General features: G+C 51.4%; 1 long non-coding RNA gene across 3 annotated transcripts in view; it reads left to right on the plus strand.

Annotated features, from left to right (window-relative positions):
• Nucleotides 1–16,882: 16,882 nt before the first annotated feature.
• The window catches only part of LOC144486990 (uncharacterized), a 61,679-nt gene continuing 58,048 nt past the window's right edge, over nt 16,883–20,513 (plus strand). The window contains exons 1-2 of one of the 3 annotated variants that reach the window (XR_013496359.1): nt 16,883–16,997; nt 17,414–17,552. This is a non-coding gene — a long non-coding RNA (uncharacterized LOC144486990). The remainder of the gene's footprint in view (nt 16,998–17,413; nt 17,553–20,513) is intronic. The other 2 variants (XR_013496361.1, XR_013496360.1) reach the window with 2 other exon arrangements.

The raw sequence follows: 20,513 nt of genomic DNA on the forward strand, positions 1-20,513 counted from the left end.
CTGTGTCCCATCTGATTCAGGTTCACATTGCTGCTGCTGTGGGATCTTGCTGTGCACACACTGGGCCTGTGGCCTTTGCCCGCACTGCAACAGCGACCACACTTTATTAAACAAAATCTGGCCCAGGGACCGCAAAGTGGGTTCAAGGAAAAAGCTTGAAAAGGGGTCGGGTAAATTCAAGCACTTTAATCGCCGAGGCATCGTAGGCTCTGGAGCAAGTGCTGGGGAATGGGAGGAGGATAGATTGGGATTTGATGGCCAGCATCGAGCTGGTGGGCCGAAGGGCCTGTTTCTGTGCTGTGTGACTCCAGATTCTTTTCTCTCTCTCTTTTCCCAGGAATTTCTATTTGAATGGGGGGGGGGGGGGGGTATAGAATTTCCCTGTCTCCGTCTCTCCAGCGTTCTTACCAATCCCAGCACCCCTCCCCTCTCTCTCGCCCCAGACATTCCTGTCTATTTTTCATCTTTCAATAAAATGTGAAGGAAAACACCAATGTGAATTGTTGTTCATTTAATTTGGGGAGAGAGAGAGAGAAGTGGATCCCATTTCCCCCACACTCTCCTGCAGTCCTCACCCACAACATTTATTTAATCTGGCCCTCACCAGGTTGTGTGTGTGGGATCTTGCTGTGCACACAGGTGGGTCTGGCTCCCTATTCCTCGCACTGTGACCATGAGCAGAACTTTAAACAGGAAAGATTGAGGGGAAGGAGAAGGGTTGGGGAGGGGGAGGAGGCCAAGAGAGAAAGAGAAATGGAGGGAGAGCTAAACAGAGAGGGTGTTGGCGGGGGGGGGGGGGTGTGAGAGGGTCTCAGGAGGGGCAGGGAGAAAGAGACACAGAGTCTGGGGGTGTCCTCCATCGTGGGACTGGCAGTGGGATCTTGCTGTGCAGAATTACCTTCATTGTAATTTGAATCATTCATTCATTGACTAAGGGAGGGTGGGTGTGTGATTGTGGGATTGTAAATATTGTTACCACGCTGAGGTGATGTTTCCCTCTGCGCTATTTTGTAACCCCCTAAAGGGATACACCTTGCCTCGTAATCTTAAGTAAGTGTGTGTGAGACAGGAGGAAGCTACTGGTTTTAGACATTCAATCCCTACAGTGCAGAAGGAGGCCATTCGGCCCATCCAGTCTGTACCGACCACAATCCCAACCAGGCCCTATTCCCATAACCCCACACTTTTAACCTGCTAATCCCCCTGACACTGGGGTCAATTTAACACGGCCAATCCACCCAACCCGCACAGCTTTGGACTGTGGGAGGAATTGGTAAATTAAAGCAGGATCTGACACTCTCTGTATCAGGAACAACTAACAGGTCTTTAATTTAGACTGGGTGACAACCTTACTAAAACAATGAACAAACTGAATAAACTCCCCAATAGAATGCTGTTCCAATGACAAGACTCACTCAGGAATAATGAAATAAATCATTACAGAATAGAGTCACCCTCAAATAATATAACACCAGGCGTCTGTTGGAAGTGTGAACTTTCTTCTGCTGCTTGGGTCTGGAATACTTTCTGAGTTGGTTTCTGCTTCTATTTAGATGGTGATGTGATGAAGCTGTATATATTACTGCAGGATTCAGTATCAGACTCTCCCTCCTTCAATCTAAAGAGGCAGCAAGGTCGCTCCCTCCCCGTTATTTCCCCCTGTCCCGGGTTTAAATACCCAGAATTTTCTCACAGTATTCCTGCAATTTGAGTGGCTTGAGGCTGTCACCAACGCCCCAATTTGAATGCAATTGGTTGTGTGTGTTTGAGAGCTTGTTTTAAAATCATTGACCCAATTCAAAGCCTGTTTTGCTCTGCTGGGACTCTGGCTGCTGCTTTGGACACAAATGTTGTAAAGTTGTCTTCTGCAGCCTGCTTTCTGCAGTTTAAAATCCCCAGCACAAAGACACAGGCTTTCTAAAGACACAACGCTGTATGGTTTGTTTTGGTTTTCTCAGCATTTCTTTTCAATATTTACATTTGTCAAACACCACATCTTCAACCTTATATATGCAACTTCATAACCATATTAGAGAGAGACAGTGTGTGAGAGAGACAGAGAGGGGGAGAGAGAAAGAGGCAGAGTCGGGGGGGGAGAGAGAGAAAGGGAGAGAGCGAGAAAGGGAGAAAGAGACAGAGAGGGGGAGAGAGAGAAAGAGACAGAGAGGGGAAGAGAGAAAGAGGCAGAGAGGGAGAGAGAGGGGGGAAAGACAGAGAGAGAGAGAGAGGGGGAAAGACAGAGAGAGAGAGAAAGAGAGATAGGGGGAAAGACAGGGAGAGAAAGAGACAGGCAGGGAGAAAGAGAGAGAGAAACAGTGTGAGTGAGAGAGAGAGACAGAGAAAGATGGAGGGAGGGGGAGAGACAGAGAGAAAGACAGACAGGGAGGGGTGGAAAGAGAGAGAGAGAAAGACAGGGAGGGAGAGAAAGATGGAGGGAGCGGAAGAGAGAGAGAAAGATGGAGGGAGTGAGAGAGAGAGAGAGAGAAAGACAGAGAAAGATGGAGGGAGTGAGAGAGAGAGAGAGAGAGAGAGAAAGACAGAGAAAGATGGAGGGAGGAGAAAGAGACGGACAGACAGAGAGAGAGAAAGACAGAGAAAGATGGAGGGAGGGAAAGAGGGGGAGAGTGAGGGGGAAAACAGGAAAAGACAGCAAGAGGTGAGGTTTGTGGGGGGTGCAGTGAGGGGGTGGGGGAAGAGACACAGGATCACAGTGACCCGAGCTGGGAATTGAACCCGGGTCCCTGGAGCATGTGAGGCGACCACACTTTATGAAACGAAATCTCGCTCACGGACCGCAAAGTGGGTTCAAGGAAAGAAAGTGGAAACGGGGTCGGGTAAATTCAAGCACTTCAATCACCGAGGCATCGTAGGCTGTGCAGCAAGCGCTGGGGAATGGGGGGAGGATAGATTGGGATTTGATGGCCAGCATCGAGCTGGTGGGCCGAAGGGCCTGTTTCTGTGCTGTGTGACTCCAGATTCTCCTCTCTCTTTTCCCAGGAATTTCTATTTGGATGGGGGGGGGGAGTTCATAATTTCCCTGTCTCTGTCTCTCCAGTGTTCTTACCAATCCCAGCACCCCTCCCCTCTCTCTCTCCCCAGACATTCCTGTCTATATTTCATCTTTCAATAAAATGTGATGGAAAACACCAATGTGAATTATTGTTCATTTAATTTCAGGGAGGGAAAGACAGAGAGAGAGAGAGAAAGAGAGAGACAGGGAGGGAGAGAGAGATGGACAGAGACAGAGAAAGACAGGGAGAGAGAAAGGGAGGGAAAGAGAGAAAGGGAGGGAGAGAGAGAAAGGGCGGGTAACAGAGGGAGATCAAAGGCAGAGGGGCAGGGAGAGGAGACACACTGGAGGGGGGCTGGGTTGGGGGGGGTCCTCTGCTCTGCACTCACAGCCCAGCTCCCCAGTCTCTGGGGAAAAGACCCTCACTCTCACCCTCCCAGAAGGTGGGATTTGTAAACAGCAGCTGTGTGATTGAGGCTGAATCTGTGTTGTTGTGTTTGAAAAGATTTTTTCCCAATATAAAGATATTGGAATGTGGCTGCTGCCACATTGCAGTGAGAGAGAGATCTGGCTTTGCAGAAGGAGCTTCCCTCCCCATTTCCCCATGGAAATCCCTGAGAAATAGCAAACGTGGCCCACAACACGTCATTATTTGAAACGGTCAGACAGAAACTTATCAGAGAGAGCATTTTAATCCCCATTCATCCCCAGACGGGGAAACAGAGCAGAGATCAGGACAGATTATCCAGAGTAGGAGAGACCGGGGCAGAGATGGGGTATTGGATATATTTATAGATCTGGGGGGAAAGCAAGAGAGACACAGAGGGGGTTGGACAGGTTCAGAGATAGAGGCAGAGAAACAGGCAGAGAGAAAGAAATAGCGAGAGACAGAGGGAATGGGAGAGAGAGGTGTGACTGTGCTCGGAGTGGAAGGTTCCCTGTTCATATCGAATGTACAAACAGCCCCAATCCTGGAGTGACTTGTCATTATTTTTATTGGGGTGGGGGAGAGATGGGGGGGGGAGCGAGGGAGATATGGAGGGGGGTGGGGGAGAGATGGAGGGGGGGAGTGAGAGAGAGAGAGGGAGACGTGTGGTTCCCTCATTGCCCACTCACTTTAGCCCAATCCTCACTTAATCACTTTGTATCTGGCCCTGCTCAGACTGTGTGTGTGTGGGATCTTGCTGTGCCCTCATGCTCTGTCCCCCTCCTCCCCTCCCCATATTCCCCGCACTGTGACATCACCCCACACTTTAAACATGAAAAGATGGAGGGGAAGGAGGGTGGGGTAGAGAGAGAAGGGGTGGGGACTGTCAGGGGCTCAGTGGAGGGGGGTAGGGGGATAGAGACAGAGGCTCTGGGGGTGGGGGGTGTCCTCCTGCAGTGTGGGACTCCCTGTGGGATCCTGATTGCAGCATTCCCAGTCTCTCTCCCTCTCACTGTGAAGCACTCGGGAGGGAGAGGGAGCTGAAATTCAAATTCCTGAGCCTGGGGGAAAGGCTTGTTCTCAATCCCAGAGTCCTGCTTGTGTTTTCAGACAGGGCGCTGGGATTTGTGGGTGTGGATGGAGAAGATTGTTCTGTTTAACTGGGGGGTGGGAGAGAGGGGGGTTTGTTCTTTCTACCTGAGGAATAATGCAGCCTCTGTGACTAGGCCGCACTTCACGGCCTAAATCTCAGCAGCACTTTTGCATTCGCTTAATTCCCCAACAGGGTTTAAGTGGCTGAATTCAATGGTTCAATAAAATGTGCAGCAGCCGCTTCAGGGTGGGATTGTGGGTTTTCCTGCTCCCGCCCCCCTCTCATTTCCCTTTTGATTGGGAGTTTTATTTTGAACGGTCAGACAGAAACTTAGAGAGAGCATTTCAATCCAGATTCACCCTGAGATAGAGAAACAGAGCAGAGATCAGGACAGGTTATCCAGAGACAGGAGCAGAGACGGGGTATTGGACAGATATAGATCTGGGGGAAGTGTGTAAGAGACGGAGAGGGAGAAACAGAGTGGGGGGGGGGGAGAGGTGACTGTTAGAAGTGGGAACTTCATTGGGGCCTCCTGTGTTTATTCACTGGCCTGTCTCTGGAGTAAAGCCCCCAGAATGCTTTGACGTGTTTAATAAATTCAATATCGGGACAGTCAGGAGGTAGTTGGAAGTTCATTGCATTTGAAATGTGTTCCCATTTTGTCAGGGTTTAATAATGAGGAGGTGAAAGTGAATGTTTCCCCCACCCTCCCCCCAGTGAGATTGTGAATTTCAGCAAGTCCTGGGATCTTGCTGTGCCTTTTATTGTTTATAATCAGCTTTTGTTTTGTGTTTAATCAAATTTCACTTTATTTTCTCTTTCTCTCTTCCAAGGAGAATTCCTTTGGAAACTTTGGCGATGCAGAGAGCGAATAGTTTTGCCGTGAGGAATCCTCGGACAAGAGCGAAACCAGATAGAAAAATATTAATAAAAGTCCCCGTGTCTTTGTCGTTCATTTTTATTCACAGATAGACTGGTGGGGCTTTTACACTGAGGGTTAGTGGTCTGTATGTCAGGGGGAGGGGGTATTCCCAGTGATCCCTGCTCCAATGTAATCCCACAGATTTCAATCCCTCCCCCTGAAGCTCTGTCTGTGCAACTCCCCCATCCTCAGAACTGTTTCTCCACATCTTTCCAATCCCTGTCTCTCCCCATCCTTTATACCTCAGCCTCTCAATCTTTCCCCCTTTTCTCTCATTCTCTCTATCTTTCACTCTCTCTCTGAAACTTTGTCACTCTGTCTTGCCAAAGCCCCACTTTCTATTTGTCTCGACATCTCACTTTGTATCTCAGCCTCTCTGGACATCTCTCCCTCTCTCTTTGTGGATCATTTTATCAATCACAGCAGCCTCCTCTCCGTCTCTCTCTCTCTCTGCTCCCCCCTCTATCTCTGCTCCCTCTCTGTGACTCATTCTGTCTGAATTACAGCAGCATTCTCTCTCACTCCCCATCTCTATGTCTCTCTGCCTCTTATCTCTCTCTGTATCTGATCTCTGCTTCCCCCTCTCTGTGAATCATTCTGTCTGAATTATAGCAGCATTCTCTCTATCTCCATCTCTATATCTCTCTGGTTCTCTCTCTGTCTCTCTCTCTCGTGGGGGACGGGCCAGAACACGGGTTTGCTGTTCACAAGCAGCGAAGGCCCAGGAACGCAGAGGGAGGGAATCGGGGGCAATTCAGAGGGATTCAGCACTGCTGAAAGGGGGGAGTGTGTAATACAGGGGCTTGTTCAGAGCCAGGGGCTATTAGACAGAGAGGGAAGGGGCCGGTGGGGGAGGCTGTTGTACAAGTGGGGGGAATATTATAACACAGGCTGACCAGAGTCAGGGGTTATCAGAGAAAGGGGGCAATGGAGGAGGGGGGAGGGGGAATCAGGGGGTCTGTTGTACAGGATGGGGGTGGGGGATGTTATAACACAGGCTGCTCAGTGTCAGGGGAATTAGTCATTTGAACGTTAATGTTTAAAATGGGCAGAGTTTCCACATCCAACTCCACCAGGAGCTGTTTACAGGGGGGTGGTGGACGGGGATGGACGCGCGGTGGGGGGTGGGGGTGGGGGGGGGGTACTAATTAGAAAGGGGGGGATCTGTCAGTCCAGAGGCTGTTCACAGGGAGGGAGTGGGAATTTGCCAGGTTGAGAGGGGAGGCGGGGGGAAAGAGGGGAACTTAGAGGGATATTCAGCTGGGGGGCTTTGAAGATGGTTTGGGCAGTGGGGGGAGCGGGGTACGGGGCTCAGAGGGAAGGATCGGGAGATTTAGAGGGATTGTGAGGAGGGACGACAGAATTGGCTGGAGTGGGGGGGGGAATTGAGAGGGAGACTCAGGGATTGTGGTAGGGAATTAGAGGGATTCGGGGATTTAAGGGTCTCATGGGGACTTTGGGATTTAGCGGGGCTGAGAGGGAGGGAATAGGGGGGAATTGAGGGGGATTCGGGAAGGGGGGGCTTAGAGGGGGATTGCTGGGTTTCTGAGGGATACAGGAAGGATTGGGGGGCTTACGGGGATTACAAGACATGGTTTGGTGCTCAGACAGATTGAAGGGGTGGGATTGGAGAGGGAGCAGGATTCGGGGGCAGAGGAATGTGGCGAGGGTGGGGGCGAACTCAGGAGACATTCAGGGGGGATTCGAGAGGAATCTCAGGGGCTTAGAATCTGGGGAGGGTCTGGATGGGGTAGGGAGTCAGAGAGGGAGTTAGCGGGAGGGGAGGGGGAGTCGGGGTGGAGGGAAAGGGTTGAGGGCGGGGTGGATTCATAGGGATTTGGGAGGGGGGAAATTCAGAGAGGGATTTAGGGTGGGGCCTTGCATCAGGGTTAGAATTGGGGGGGGTGTCGAGCGATTCGGAGCGGGGGGGGTGACTCAGAGGGATTTAGGGGTGGGGAGGACTGAGGAAGGATTGGGTGCAGGCGTCAGGGGGGCTTGGGTATGGCAGGGGGGCAGAGGGAGCCTTTGGGGGGGGGGGGGGCTGAGGAATTGGGGCAGGAACTTGGAGGATTCAGGGGGCTGAGAGTCAGATTGGCGGTGGGTGTCAGAGAGATTGAGCGGGGGGAGGGGGTGCTTACAGAGTCGGATTGAAGCAGATCGGGCAGAGGGACAGGGAATCAGGTGGGGGAAAGGGGAGTTTTGGGGGAGAATTAGTGGAGATTGAGGGCGGGGGTTGAGAAGGATTGGGAGTGGCTCAGAGGGCTTTGGCGGTGAGTTCCTGAGAGAGTGAGTGGGGGGGTGATTAGAGTGGGATTGGAGAAGATTGGGCAGAGAGGATCGGGGGGAGGGGCCGAGAGGATCGGGGGGAGGGGCCGAGAGGATCGGGGGGAGGGGCAGAGAGGATGGGGGGGGGGGGCAGAGAGGATCGGGGGGAGGGGCAGAGAGGATCGGGGGGAGGGGCAGAGAGGATCGGGGGGAGGGGCAGAGAGGATCGGGGGGAGGGGCAGAGAGGATCAGGGGGAGGGGCAGAGAGGATCGGGGGGAGGGGCAGAGAGGATCGGGGGGAGGGGCAGAGAGGATCGGGGGGAGGGGCAGAGAGGATCGGGGGAGGGGCAGAGAGGATCGGGGGAGGGGCAGAGAGGATCGGGGGGAGGGGGCAGAGAGATTGGGCAGCAGGGAGGGTTAGAGGGGTTTAAGTGGAGGGATTTAGAGTGAGTTTCTGGAGTGGGGATTTAAGGAGGGGATTTGGGGGAAGCTGGAGGCGGGGAGGAAAGCTGGGGGGGGGTAGAGGGGAATTTGGGGGTGAGAGACTGAGGGCGGGGGTTTAAAAGTATTGGGAGTGGGTTCAGGAGAGGGGTTCGGGGGGATTGAGCTGAGAGGGGAATCTATAGGGCATTGGCAGGAAGGGGAGGGGGGATTCAGCAGCGGGTTTTGGGTCTGTTGGTGGGGCGGGGGCAATGTCGGGGGGGGGCATGTCGGGGGGGGGCATGTCGGGGGGGGCATGTCGGGGGGGGGCATGTCGGGGGGGGCCATGTCGGGGGGGGGCATGTCGGGGGGGGGGGGCCATGTCGGGGGGGGGCCATGTCGGGGGGGGCATGTCGGGGGGGGCATGTCGGGGGGGGGCCATGTCGTGGGGGGCCATGTCGGGGGGGGCATGTCGGGGGGGGGGCCATGTCGGGGGGGCCATGTCGGGGGGGGCATGTCGGGGGGGGGCCATGTCGGGGGGGGCATGTCGGGGGGGGGCCATGTCGGGGGGGGCATGTCGGGGGGGGCATGTCGGGGGGGGGCCATGTCGGGGGTGGGGGGCATGTCGGGGGGGGGGGCCATGTCGGGGGGGGCATTGTCGGGGGGGGCAATGTCGGGGGGGGCAATGTCGGGGGGGGAATGTCGGGGGGGGAATCACACTGATCTTTCTCAACACCCCAGCTATGACTGTAACACTACATACTTCTTTCCTTTTCTATGTACAGTGTGCTTTGTCTGTATTGCGTGCAAGATGCAATAATTTTCACTGTACACTAATATATGTGACAAGAATAAATCAAATCAAAATCAAATCAAATAAATTCCCCCTCCGACAGCTCCTATCAACTCCAAAGTTCCAACAACAAAATAAACTGGTCATTTGTGATTTCAGAGATAAGGTCTGCGCAATTTTACAATGTGGATGTTTTCCTTTAATTTCTTTGATCCTTTTTTTGAAATGAATTGTCCTTTCTTTCCATGCCCTCACTAAAATACTGGGTGGAACTGAATGCGTTTTCCCGCGGTAAGTTTGGAGCTGGTGGGGAAGGTATTTAATCAGGTGGGAGAGTGATTGATGCGGAACCTGTCACTTTCCTGCCTCATGAATGGCCTTCCTGCCGGCCAACAATTGAGGCCGTTAGGTGGGCATTTAATGACCACCGAAGGTCCTCATCCTGTCACTGCTGGTATTCACCCAATGGTGGATGGGGAAACTTGTCATGCGGGGAGCTTGAAAAGTAAGCATTGATCACTCTCACACTGTCAGGTTGTTTGTGGGTTCCTGGATCGGGAGGGGGGAGGGCGGAGGTGGCTTATTTAAAGGCTCTGAAGTGTCTTATCAAAGAACCAGACAATAGGAAAGGGGAGCCGACTGAGAGCCACCCATCTGTCCTTGCTCCAAATCCACTCCTCTGCCCCACAATCCAATTGCCGCCATCACTCACCTGGATGCCCAGGCCTCTGCTATGGCACCGCATTGGTTGTAATCTGCTAACATTCCCTAGCTTCAGGAAAGGCCCCAGTGGACTGGAAACTGCAAAATGTAACAGCTCTACTCCAGGAAGGAGGGAGTGAAGCAGCAGGAAACTGTAGGCTGAGACTCCCTGGGCGGAAATCTCTCACCCAGGTCTGTGTCCCATGGTGAGAGGAGAGGAACATGGTGTGTTTCCCGCTCTCGAGCTGGCGGGAAACCACGCCATATCTTCCAGCTCCCAACTCATTAATTATGCACCCAGGGGTTTAACACCATATTCTATGGCAGGGCAAGTCTGATAGTGCAAGAACCACCATCATATCTGGGTACCATATTCTTTCTTCTGAGAAAGAAGATGGATGTCCAGGAACACTCTGAGGCAGACAAATGGATTTCGTTGCTGACACTGAAGCTCATCTAATTTTCATTTATCGCTCACTCTCCCTTTATTTGTTTCTTCCCGGTCTCCTACTCTTTCCATCTCACCCTCAACACTAGCTTCCCTCAAGGTCAGTGGGAATACCCTGTCCGGTCCTGGGGATTTATCCACTCTGATTTGCCTCAAGACAGCGAGCACCTCCTCCCCTTTAATCTGTAATGGTTCCATGGCCTCCCTACCTGTTTTCCCTCTTTCCGTAGACTCCATGCCCGTTTCCTCAGTAAATACGGATGCAAAAAAACCATTTAGTATCTCCCCCATCTCTTTTGGTTCCATACACAGTCTACCACTCTGGTCTTCAAGAGGACCAATTTTGTCCCTCACTATCCTTTTGCTCCTAACATATAGAAGCTCTTTGGATTTTCCTTCACTCTGGCTGCCAAAGCAACCTCATGTCTTCGTTTAGCCCTCCTGATTTCCCTCTTAAGTAGCTTCTTGCCCTTTTTATACTCCTCGAGCATCTGATCTGTTCCTTGCTGCCTGTACATTTGATACAACTCTCTCTTCCTCTTAATCAGTGTTACAATCTCCCTCGAGAACCACGGTTCCTTATTCCTATCTACTTTGCCTTTAATCCTGACAGGAACATACAAACTGTGCACTCTCAAAATTTCTCCTTTGAAGGCCTCCCACTTGCCATTTACATCCTTACCAGAGAACAGCCTGTGCCAATCCACACTTCCCAGATCCCTTCTCATTTCATCAAATTTGGCCTTTTTTCCAGTTGAGAACTTCAACCCGAGGACCAGATCTATCCTTATCCATGATCAGGTTGAAACTAATGGCATTATGATCACTGGATCCAGAGTGTTCCCTCACACTCACATCCATAGAACGATAGAACCATAGAAAATTACAGCTCAGAAACAGGCCTTTTGGCCCTTCTTGTCTGTGCCGAACCATTTTATGCCTAGTCCCACTGACCTGCACTTGGACCATATCCCTCCACACCTCTCTCATCCATGAACCCATCCAAGTTTTTCTTAAATGTTAAAAGTGACCCCGCATTTACCACTTTATCCGGCAGCTCATTCCACACTCCCACCACTCTCTGCGTGAAGAAGCCCCCCCCCTAATATTCCCTTTAAACTTTTCTCCTTTCACCCTTAACCCATGCCCTCTGGTTTTTTTCTCCCCTAGCCTCAGCGGAAAAAGCCTGCTTGCATTCACTCTATCTATACCCATCAAAATCTTATACACCTCTATCAAATCTCCCCTCAATCTTCTACGCTCCAGGGAATAAAGTCCCAACCTATTCAATCTCTCTCTGTCACTCAGCTTCTCAAGTCCCGGCAACATCCTTGTGAACCTTCTCTGCACTCTTTCAATCTTATTTACATCCTTCCTGTAACTAGGTGACCAAAACTGTACACAATACTCCAAATTCGGCCTCACCAATGCCTTATATAACCTTACCATAACACTCCAACTTTTATACTCGATACTCCGATTTATAAAGGCCAATGTACCAAAGGCACTCTTTACGACCCTATCCACCTGTGACGTCACTTTTAGGGAACTCTGTACCTGTATTCCCAGATCCCTCTGTTCAACTGTACTCTTCAGAGTCCTACCATTTACCCTGTACGTTCTTCTTTGGTTTGCCCTCCCAAAGTGCAATGTCTCACACTTGTCTGCGTTAAATTCCATCACCTGCCCTAACTCATTTCCCAATAGGAGATCCAATATCGCATTCTCTCTCGTTGGCACCTCTATATACTGATGTAGAAAATTCTCCTGAACACATTTTACAAACTCTACCCCATCTAAACCTTTAACAGTATGTGAGTCCCAATCTATATGTGGAAAATTAAAATCCCCAACTATCACATCTTTGTGTTTCTTGCAGTTGTCAGCTGTCTCTCTGCTGATTTGCTCCTCCAATTCTCGCTGACTATTGTGTGGTCTATAACACAACACCATTAATGTGGTCATACCTTTCCTGTTTCTCCGCTCCACCCATAGGGTCTCTGCAGACAAGCTCCCTAATCTATCCTGCCTGAGTACCGCTGTAACATTTTCCCTGACCAACAATGCCACCCCCTCACCTTTTATCCCTCTGCCTCTATCCCGCCTGAAACATTGGAACCCCGGAACATTGAGCTGCCAGTCCTGCCCCTCCTCTAGCCAAGTTTCACTAATGGCTATAATGTCATATTTCCATGTGTCGATCCACGCCTTCAGCTCATCTGCCTTCCCCACAATACTCCTGGCATTGAAATAGACACACCTCAAAAAATTATTTCCACCGCACTCAACCCTTCCATTTGTGATTTTGCATGAACTAACCTGTCTTATTACCCCAGCTCCACTATCTGCTCTGGCACTCTGGTTCCCATCCCCCTGCAAATCTAGTTTAAACGCTCCACAATAACACTGGCAAATCTCCATGCAAATATATTGGTCCCCTTGTAGTTTAGGTGTAACCCGTCTCTCTTGTACAGGTCCCACCTGCCCCAGAAGAGGTCCCAACGATCCAAGAATTGGAAACCCTGCCCCCTGCACCAGTTCCACTGCCATGTGTTCATCCGCCCAAGCATCCTACTCCTGCCCTCACTGGCATTTGGCTCAGGTAGCAATCTTGAGATTACTACCCTCGGGGTCCTGCTTTTTAACTTCCTTCCAAGCTCTTTGTACTCACTCTTTCGGACCTCCTCACTCTTCCTTCCCACGTCATTGGTACCGATGTGTATCACGCCATCTGGCTGATCACCTTCCCACTTTACAACGCTGTGCACGCGATCAGAGACATCGCTGACCTTGGCACCCGGGAGGCAACAAACCATGCGGGAGTCTCTGTCCCGACCACAGAACCTCCTGTCCGTACCTCTGACCATTGAGTCCCCTATCACTACTGCTCTCCTCTTCGTCATCCCACCCTTTTGCGCTGTCGAACCAGACTCAGTATCAGAGTTCCGGCTGTCGCAGCTTGTCCCAGGTAAGCATCTCCCACAACAATCTCCAATTCAGTATACCTGTTGTGGAGGGGTATGGCCACAGGAGAACCCTGCTCAGTCTGTCCTTTCACATGTCCATTTCCTCTCCTTACAGTAACCCAATTTCCTGTGCTCTGCTGCTTAGGTGTAACTACCTCCCTAAAGCTACTGTCTATAAACTCCTCATTCTCCCGAATTAGATGGAAGTCATCAAGCTCCTTCTCCAGTTCCCTAACACGCTTTGCTAGCAGCTGCAGCTGAATGCATCTTTTGCCGGTGTTGTCGTCAGGGACACCGGAGGTCACCCTGATCTCCCACATCCTGCAGGAGGAGCATTCCAACATCTTGCCTGGCATTTTTTTTAACTCTGGGGAAAAACAGGAATAAACTTTCTGAAAAAGAAAAAAACCTACTCTCGCCTCTGCCTGTTCTCGCCGAAGCCTGTTTTGAGCCAAAGTCCTTCAGCTCTCACTCTGCCCCCTGCTCAGTCCGCTGCCCGCTAACAACGCTGTCCGCTCAAAAGTGCGGCCGACTTTTAAACTCTCCAAAACCTTCCCAGGATGCTGCTGGGCCTACTTCCTGTTTTGAAAAAACCCTCTGAATTTTTTCACAAATTGAACTGAAAAATAAATAAATAAAAATAATGCACAAACAAGCTCCCTCACCCTCAGCCTGCTCCTGTGGAACAATGAGCTCCCTCACACTGTCACTGAGTAACCCCTCTCTCCCCAGCACCCTGTGTTACTGACTGTATCTGTACTGATGTTAATCCAGCTCCCTCACACTGTCACTCAGTAACCCCTCTCCCCCCAGCACCCTGTGTTACTGACTGTATCTGTACTGATGTTAATCCAGCTCCCTCACACTGTCACTCAGTAACCCCTCTCCCCCCAGCACCCTGTGTTACTGACTGTATCTGTACTGATGTTAATTCAGCTCCCTCACACTGTCACTCAGTAATCCCTCTCCCCCAGCACCCTGTGTTACTGACTGTATCTGTACTGATGTTAATCCAGCTCCCTCACACTGTCACTCAGTAACCCCTCTCCCCCCAGCACCCTGTGTTACTGACTGTATCTCCACTGATGTTAATCCAGTTCCCTCACACTGTCACTCAGTAACCCCTCTCCCCCAGCACCCTGTGTTACTGACTGTATCTGTATTGATGTTAATCCAACTGCCTCAAATTACCACTCAGTATCCCCTCTCCCCCAGCACACTGTGTTACTGACTGTATCTCCACAGTTGTTAATCCAGCTCCCTCACACTGTCACTCAGTAACCCCTCTCCCCCAGCACACTGTGTTACTGACTGTATCTGTACTGATGTTAATCCAGCTCCTTCACACTGTCACTCAGTAACCCCTCTCGCAACAGCACCCTGTGTTTCTGACGGTATCTCTACTGATGTTAGGACAGCTCCCTCACACTGTCACTCAGTCACCCCTCTCTCCCCAGCACCCTGTGTTACTGACTGTATCTGTACTGATGTTAATCCAGCTCCCTCACACTGTGACTGAGTAATCCCTCTTCCCCAGCACCTGTGTCACTGATTGCATCTCGACTGAACTTAATCCAGCTCCCTCACACTGTCACTCAGTAACTCCACTCCCCCAGCACCCTGTGTCACTGACTGTATCTCTACTGATGTCAATCCAGCTCCCTCACACTTTCACTCCGTAACCGCTCTCTCCCAGCACCCTGTTTTACTGACTGTATCTGTTCAGTTGTGAATCCAGCTCCCTTAGACTGTCACTCAGTAACCCCTCACCCCCAGCACCCTGTATTACTGACTGTCTCTCTCCTAATGTTAATGCACTTCAGCAGTCACGGGCATTCAGCCTTGGATCTTCAGGCAAGCGTTCTCCAAGGCGGCCTTCACGACACACGACAGCGCAGAGTCGCTGAGCAGAAAACGAAAGCCAAGTTCCGCACACACGAGGACGGCCTCAACCGGAATATTGGGTTCATGTCACACTATTTGTAACCCCCACAGCTTGCCTGGACCTGCAAAGTTTCACTGGCTGTCTTGTCTGGAGACAATACACATCTTTTTAGCCTGTCTTAATGCTCTCTCCACTCACGTTCTTTGTATCTGAAAGACTTGATTAGCTGTAAGTATTCGCATTCCACCCATTATTCATGTAAATTGAGTCTGTGTCTTTATATGCCCTGTTTGTGAACAGAATTCCCACTCTCCTGAAGAAGGGGCTTGGAGCTCCGAAAGCTTGTGTGGCTTTTGCTGCCAAATAAACCTGTTGGACTTTAACCTGGTGTTTTTAAACATCTTACTGTGTATGCCTTTAGCCAGTGCAATATAACGGTTGGAATGTGAGTCTTTACAGGTAAGCAAGTCTGAAAGGTACAGACAATGTGAGTGGAGAGAGGGTAGAGCAGCGGTGAAAGATGTGTATTGTCTCCAGACAGGACAGTTAGTGAGATTCTGCAAGGCCAGGCAAGTCGTGGGGGTTACAGATAGAAACATCGAAAACTACAGCACAAAACAGGCCCTTCGGCCCCACAAGCTTTGCCGAACATATCCCTACCTTTTAGGCCTACCTATAACCCTCCATCCTATTAAGTCCCATGTACTCATCCAGGAGTCTCTTAAGAGACCCTATTGAGTTTGCCTCCACCACCACTGACGGCAGCCGATTCCACTCGCCCACCACCCTCTGTGTGAAAAACATTTCCCCAGTACCTACCCCCCCCCCCGCCCCCAGCAACCTAAACCTGTGTCCTCTCATAGCAGCCATTTCCACCCTGGGAAAAAGCCTCTGAACCTCTCAACACCTTATATACCTCTATTAGGTCTCCTCTCATCCTACGGCTCTCCAAGGAGAAAAGACCGAGCTCCCTCAGCCTAACCTCATAAGGCATGCCACTCAATCCAGGCAACATCCTTGTAAATCTCCTCTGCACCCTTTCAATCTTTTCCACATCCTTCCTGTAATGAGGCAACCAGAACTGAGCACAGTACTCCAATTGGGGTCTGACAAGGGTCTTATATAGCTGCATCATTATCCCCGGACTCCTAAACTCAATCCCTCGATTGATAAAGGCCAGCACACCATACGCCTTCTTAACCACCTCCTCCACCTGCGGGGCTGATTTTAGAGTCCTATGGACCCGGACCCCAAGGTCCTTCTGACCCTCCTCAGTACTGAGAGTCTTTCCCTTTATATTGTACTCCTTCATCCCATTTGACCTGCCAAAATGGACCACGACGCATTTATCTGGGTTGAAGTCCATCTGCCACTTCCCCGCCCAGTCTTGCATCCTATCTATGTCCCTCTGTAACTTCTGACATCCCTCCAGACTATCCACAACCCCACCAACCTTCGTGTCGTCGGCAAACTTACCAACCCATCCCTCCACTTCCTCATCCAGGTCATCCAGATAGTGTGACATGAACCCAAGATGGCGGTTGGGGCCGTCCTCATGTGTGTGGAACTTGACTATCAGTCTCTGCTCAGTGACTCTGCGCTGGCGTGTGTGGTGAAGGCAGCCTTGGAGAACGCTTCCCCGAAGACTCACATTCCAACCATTATTGTGTAAATTGAGTTAGTGTCTCTGTCGGCCCTGTTTGTGAACACATCTCCCACTCCCCTGATCAAGGAGCAGTGCTCCGAAAGCTCGTGTCTTGTGCTGCCAAATAGACATGTTGACCTTTAACCTGGTGCTGTGGCCCCGCCCACCATCTCACACCGTCACAATGCCCGGCTGATTGACGGCAGCTCCGGACCAATAGGAGGAGAAGGGGGCGGGACTGGATTACTGAGCAGGAGGGGCTAGTCCTCCAACCAATCGGAGTGAATGAGAGGCGGGGCTGGGAGTGGAGCATGCGCAGTGTGCGGGATGGCAATGGGTGATTTGATATGCAGTCAGTCAGTGGAATGGCGGCTCGGGGGAGCGATGGTCCGGCGGGTGGGCGGAGAGGATTCATAACCAGGTTTGTGTACAGCGGAAACTCAGAGAATGAAATCGCCGGTTCCCCGTTTGGACCCAGCGGGAGCCCAGTATTGTTCCCCGTTTCTGCCCCGAGTTCACCGCCGCCATGTTTCCAGCGGGGCTGTGCGCCTGTGCTGCCGCCATCTTTGTGAGGGGCAATGTGAAGTGAGCGTATGCCCAGTGCCATGTTTGTGAGGGGCAATGTCAGGAGAGCGCATGCCCAGTGCCATCTTGGTCTGGGTTTGACCAAAGGGCAGAGGTTAAAGGTGAGAGTGTTTCAGAGGGGATGTGGGGACAATGTTGAGGGGGGCTGAAGAAGGGGCTTGCAGCTCCGAAAGCTTGTGTGGCTTTTGCTACCAAATAAACCTGTTGGACTTTAACCTGGTGTTGTTAAACTTCTTACTGTGTTTTCCCCAGTCCAACGCCGGCATCTCCACATCATGACAGAATGTTGAGCAGACTGTGTTGCAAATCTGGAACTCGCTACCTGAGTGGCTGCTGGAGGCAGGGACTCTCTGATTGAAGAAGCTTCTGGACAAACACATCAATACACAAGGTATTGTCGCTGATAGTCCAAGTACATTGATTGGACTCAATTGGTATTGAGGGGGCGAGTTGTGGGGGGACGTGGGGCAAGGGGGAGGGGTTGAAGGGTGCGAGATGTTGTGGGGAGGGGATGAGGGGTTGTGGGGGTGGTTGAAGGTTGTGGGGAGGGGTTGAGGGGTTGCGGGGGGCAAGGGATGAGGGGTGGTGGGGGAAGGTAAGTTTGCTGATGACACAAAGGTTGGTGGATTTGTGGATAGCGATGAGGACCATCAGAGGATACAGCAGGATATCGATCAGTCCAAGACTTGGGCAGAGAGGTGGCAGATGGCGTTTAATCCGGACAAATGTGCAGTAATGCATTTTGGAAGGTCTAACACAGATAGGAAACTTACAGTAAATGGCAGAACCCTTCAGAGTATTGATAGGCAGAGGGATCTGGGTGTACAGGTACACAGGTCACTGAAAGTGGCAATGCAGGGGGAGAAGGTAGTCAAGAAGGCATACGGCATGCTTGCCTTCATCGGCCGGGACATTGAGTTTAAAAATTGGCAAGTCGTGTTGCAGCTTCAAAGAAGCTTAGTTAGACCGCACTTGGAATATAGTGTTCAATTCTGGTCGCCACACTGCCAGAAGGATGTGGAGGCTTTGGAGAGGGAATAGAAAAGATTTACCAGGATGTGGTCTGTTTATTTGTTTATTTCTATGATTCAGGAATCCCAGTGGGTTGTGGCTGAGGCTTTTTTCCAAAGAGTGGGAGCTGAGAACTGAGCTCACACTGGAGACTCTGTGTCTTTTTTCACTGCACCGCCCCCCCCCCCCTTGCTTTGCTTTGCTTTCAATCAATTTCTTGTGTTCCCTCGCACTCTTTCCTGTCCCCATCACTCTCTTCACTATCACCCCCTCGCACTCTCAATTTCTCTCTCCACACCTTCATCCTCCCCCTGCTTCACTCATGCCCTTCAGAGACGGAAATCTGCTGTCCTTAGCTGGTCTGGTCTACATGCCATTCCAGAGCCAAAGCAACATGTCTGACTCTTAACTGTCCTCCCAAATTGCATAGCAAGCCATTTTGTTCAAGGGCAGTGTGGGTTAACACTGCTGCCTCACACTGGCACGGTGACACAGTGGGTTAACACTGCTGCCTCACGGTGGCACAGTGGGTTAACACTGCTGCCTCACAGTGACACGGGTGACACAGTGGGTTAACACTGCTGCCTCACAGCGACACGGTGACACAGTGGGTTAACACTGCTGCCTCACAGCGACACGGTGACACAATGGGTTAACACTGCTCCCTCACAGTGACACAGTGGGTTAACACTGCTGCCTCACAGTGACACGGTGACACAGTGGGTTAACACTGCTGCCTCACAGCGACACGATGACACAGTGGGTTAACACTGCTCCCTCACAGTGACACAGTGGGTTAACACTGCTGCCTCACAGTGACACGGTGACACAGTGGGATAACACTGCTGCCTCACAGTGACACGGTGACACAATGGGTTAACACTGCTGCCTCACAGCGACACGGTGACACAGTGGGTTAACACTGCTGTCTCACAGCGACACGGTGACACAGTAGGTTAACACTGATGCCTCACAGTGACACGGTGACACAGTGGGTTAACACTGCTGCCTCACAGTGACACGGTGACACAGTGGGTTAACACGGCTGCCTCACAGTGACACGGTGACACGGGGTTAACACTGCTGCCTCACAGTGACACGGTGACACAGGGGGTTAACACTGCTGCCTCACAGTGACACGGTGACACAGTGGGTTAACAGTGCTGCCTCACAGTGACACGATGACACAGTGGGTTAACACTGCTGTCTCACAGTGACACGGTGACACAGTGGGTTAACACTGCTGCCTCACAGCGACACGGTGACACTGTGGGTTAACACTGCTCCCTCACAGTGACACAGTGGGTTAACACTGCTGCCTCGCAGTGACACGGTGACACAGTGGGTTAACACTGCTGTCTCACAGTGACACGGTGACACAGTGGGTTAACACTGCTGCCTCACAGCGACACAGTGACACAGTGGGTTAACACTGCTCCCTCACAGTGACACAGCGGGTTAACACTGCTGCCTCACAGTGACACGGTGACACAGTGGGTTAACACTGCTGTCTCACAGTGACACGGTGACACAGTGGGTTAACACTGCTGTCTCACAGTGACACGGTGACACAGTGGGTTGACACGGTGACACAGTGGGTTAACACTGCTGTCTCACAGTGACACGGTGACACAGTGGGTTAACACTGCTGTCTCACAGTGACACGGTGACACAGTGGGTTGACACGGTGACACAGTGGGTTAACACTGCTGCCTCACAGTGACACGGTGACACAGTGGGTTAACACTACTGCCTCACAGTAACACGATGACGCAGTGGGTTAACACTGCTGCCTTACAGTGACACGGTGACACAGTGGGTTAACACTGCTGCCTCACAGTGACAGGGTGAGACAGTGGGTTAACACTGCTCCCTCATAGTGACACGGTGACACAGTGGGTTAACACTGCTGTCTCACAGTGACACGGTGACACAGTGGGTTAATACTGCTGTCTCACAGTGACACGGTGACACAGTGGGTTAACACTGCTGTCTCACAGCGACACGGTGACACAGTGGTTAACACTGCTGCCTCACAGTGACACGGTGACACAGTGGGTTAACACTGCTGCCTCACAGTGACACGGTGACACAGTGGGTTAACACTGCTGCCTCACAGTGACACGGTGACACAGTGGGTTAACACTGCTGCCTCACAGTGACACGGTGACACAATGGGTTAACACTGCTGCCTCACAGTGACACGGTGACACAGTGGGTTAACACTGCTGCCTCACAGTGACACGGTGACACAGTGGGTTGACACGGTGACACAGTGGGTTAACACTGCTGCCTCACAGTGACACGGTGACACAGTGTGTTAACACTGCTGCCTCACAGT

The sequence above is a fragment of the Mustelus asterias genome, unplaced genomic scaffold (assembly GCF_964213995.1).
Source record: "Mustelus asterias unplaced genomic scaffold, sMusAst1.hap1.1 HAP1_SCAFFOLD_549, whole genome shotgun sequence".
In the NCBI taxonomy this organism is placed as follows: Eukaryota; Metazoa; Chordata; class Chondrichthyes; order Carcharhiniformes; family Triakidae; genus Mustelus; species Mustelus asterias.